The sequence below is a fragment of the Anabas testudineus genome, chromosome 21 (genome assembly GCF_900324465.2).
Source record: "Anabas testudineus chromosome 21, fAnaTes1.2, whole genome shotgun sequence".
NCBI classification, from domain to species: Eukaryota; Metazoa; Chordata; class Actinopteri; order Anabantiformes; family Anabantidae; genus Anabas; species Anabas testudineus.
In genome coordinates this window covers 18,197,263-18,201,180 of record NC_046629.1, presented here as the reverse complement: position 1 = coordinate 18,201,180, position 3,918 = coordinate 18,197,263, and positions in this window count along the sequence as shown.

The following is a 3,918-nucleotide window of genomic DNA, read 5'->3' as shown; positions in this document are numbered from 1 at the left end:
ATCCTGAATTGACTTAACAGATTTAATAACTTCGTATATTAAGTGAGTAGAATGTTAGTATGATGTGTAGATACATACATTCAGTAAAAGCAGACTGGAGGACGGAGGAGGAATCACAGAACTAAATGTTAAACTGCACCACGCTTTTTTTTCTTCTCAATGGGAGTTCCTCACCCCCTGGCTCAGTGAGACTAAATCTTAGTGTAGTCAGTGGTTCCTGATCGACTCCTATAGTCTAGTATTTGCAATTCCTCTTCGAAATAGTAGTATGTACAGACACTGCTAAATCTCTAACAAAAACTAATCCATGGTTTCCATTGTATGTGATCCAACTGTGGCTTTTGTATGTCTTCATTGATTAGGACACACGATATATCATATGATAACAGATTTTGCAGAGGTTATCGTGAGATTATTTTTCAGCCAGGCAGGTGAGGACCATTCAAGCACAGAATACTGAAGGTATCGCAGCAAAGAAAAGGAACCTCTACTTAGAGAACCTCATTGCTGAGGAATAGGAACAAAGGCAGTGCAAATCTGAATCTGAAGATTTACAGAAATGCTCAGCGAGAAAAAGTTGGATGAAAAATATGCAGCAGCTGTTCACACACACATTTCACAGCTGTGACCTCTTTCCTCACCCCTGTCCTCGTTCTTAAGGCGGTGATTCTGATGTTGTGTAACACACTCATACCGTTACTGTATGATTTCCATAGATCAGCATAAAACTTCACTAGCTCAGCCCAGATTTCTCCACTCTCATGATCTCCCCTGATTTCCTCACTCCTGCCTGCTTGTTAAAGCTGATTTAAACCTCCTGCAGCCTTGAGCTGAAATCTTCTCCAGAGATTTTTGCAATTAGTTTTTTCTTTGTCTTTAAACTTTCGGCTTTACAGCTTTTTTTCTTTTACTACTGTCTTTCATGCACTCTGTCTGTCCTTGTGCTTGTGTCTGTCTTTTCTTCTTCCTTTTCTGGAACTTGTATTTCCATCAATAATCTGTGTCTGTCCATTCACAATTTTTCACAACATTGTCCTGCTGATAAAACCTTTGCGTCTGTCTCAGGTTGCTATCATCTCAGTTGCATTCTACGTGATTCACTTTTAATGGCAAATTACCATTAAAACCAGTTCGTTTAACCTTGAGAATGCTTCTATATTCACATGTGAAGCCACAGCAGGCAGTTAACTTGCACAATAACCAGATAATGGCTTTAAACTGGAATTTCTGGCTTCATCATCATTCATCACAGCACTGCAGTAGCAGAAGTGGCTCAGGGATGGTAACCACAGGGACATGATTTCAGCTTGGGGTACTCATGTGAGGGGGTAAAAAACATGGAAAAGGACTGATGTAAATAAATGATTCACTCTTGCAGGGAAATTCTACTTAACAGTACTGTGTTTTTGAACGAACTCTGAACATCAGAGTATGAAATCCTTGTAGATAAAAGGAACAGAAAGCACTAAAAGAAGCCACCACCCAGTGGAAGTATTGAATCTGGTGGTTTGGTCTTTCAATTAGCGTCAGTTCAGTGGATTGCTGCAGTCTAATTTAACATAACTCTCCCACTAGATCACACTTATAGAACTATTGCTTCATTATTACAGCATGATGCAGTGATACATGCTGTTTTTCCCCCCGAGGTCCTGAGGTCGAGTGTCCCTGCAGACCTATATGCATAAACACAGTCTTGTCGTTGTCTCTATAGATAATAAGAAATGAGATGAAGGTTTAAAATTGCTACAGATTTTTAAAAAGAAAGAAAAAAGTAAGCCAGAAAGAAAGAAAGAAAGAAAGACATCAAAGTCGGCATAACAAAAAGATCTGTTGTATATGCAGACAGATAAACAAGCAGATTTCATTTACACTGTGGGTCTGTAACCAGAAACATATGTGGAGCTTTCCTGCTCAGAAGTGGCCTTTTCCAGCTATTGAGCTGGATCATGTTTGTAAAACACGTACACGAATACAGTCTTCTTATACCTCACATGTCTGTCTCTATGTCTGCATACTATCGAACATGTCCCACATAACACATGTAATAAAAAGGTCCGCATGATATATGACTTGTCCAATAATCATTGCCTAGTGGTGATGAGCAAATGCTTAATAAATTAAACTGTTAAGGCTGATGTCATGGTACTGCCAAATGATGTCAACAGAAAATCTCTTTGACACCTCGAAAATGTGTTTACAATCCATTGATTTCCTGACATAACACAGGACAACCCACATTGGATTAGTTACAAAGCCTGTGCTGCCATCTCGCCATGGTTTGACTGACTTGATTTACCCCCTGTCATGAGCTTATGGCAAAGCAAAGGAAATGATGACACCCAGTTTGTGCATTTTTTGGTCACGGCTGGATCACACTGTAAATTGGTATAGAATGTGAACCACCCATCGCTACGGTATTTTAGTTTCCATTACATTTGTTGTTCCTTTGTTACTTGTCTTTTTTAATGTCAGTGTGCATGTCGGAAACATTCAGGTTTGCAAGAATTCTCTCTGCAGTAAGATTTTCAATCTTTTCCAGTTGCAAGGAGACTTTGTATCAAAATGCATTTGACTGTGTTGCAGTGTCTGCATCGCAATTAGGATGGATATTTATCTTAAAACTTTGCTGATGCATCATTTACTTTGATGATTTGTTTCTCCTTTTCAAAGTAAACTCATCGTGCATGAGTGCTTTATTCCCCAGAATTGTCAAGAGGTGACAAAACATATGGCAGGAAGTTGCGAAATGATGGGTCGTGGGAGGTGGGGGTCATTTGGAAAAACTGGCGCATTACTGGGGGTTTCCATTTACAAACTGGTCACTATTTAGTATATATAAGAGAAACTGCAACTAGATTGAAGGGAAAGGGCAGTGCCAAAGAAAACAGTCCTACTAAACCAAATGCAAAACCTATCTAAGTCTTTACTGAAAGTGTATGAGCTTGAAATGAACCCCGTGTTCTTCTCAATAATCAAGAATAATTCTTTAAGTGGGGCCAAAGAGTTACAGTTGTCAGCCAGCAGGGTGAAACAGAATGACCTCTTGACTTACACATTACAGAAGTAAAGCTTGTATTACAATTGAATCATTTCAATAGCCCCCCTGGACATATAAACACTTTCCAGACATTGAAACTTTGGGCTACTGGAGACTTTCCAGACACTGACGCCATGTGACCTAATTCCTGTAGATCACTAAATCAATGTCCTGTAGAACGGTTGTACTGCTTATATGAACATGAAACTGTTACGGGGCAGCACACGATGGTAATATCAATCTGCAGTGCGGGCACAATCCCCACGGGATGACGTATGGTAGCTTAGCATTTGTGCCAAACGAAGACGGAAGAGGCTTTACTTTCAGTGGAAGACAATGCTTACGCTGACTTTCACATTTAGTGAACTGTGGGGATGTAATTGGGGCTTCTTTAGAAGAAGAAAACAAGAAACATCTGCAGAAATACACAGTTTCAAGCACTAATAATCACAAAGTTCCTTTAAACTAACCCTCCACACACACTGAAGTCTTCAGACACAGCCTGGGTACTGGATCTGGTTGTGGAGCAGGATATGTAAGTATAAAATGATGGCAGGTTAGAGTGCTTCACTGATGGTGGACTTGGGATGTACCCCCCTCAGCTGATCCTATGTTTACTGGGTGTGGCAATCAAAGCCTGCCAATGAGGCATCTTGATTTCAAACATATAGATTAAATGTTTGTTTGCTGTAGCATTCACACAAACCTGGCCGTAACAAATACATAAATAAAAGGAGTGTACGCGCTGCAACGTGCCATGGCCATAATTGTTCGCTCGCCTGGCCTGACTCGCTCCTGCATGTTGCGTGGGTAGTCAGCCTCCTGTTGCACCTCCCACCTCCTGCTGAAAGCAATGCCCAGATAAATTACTCCCACCGAGT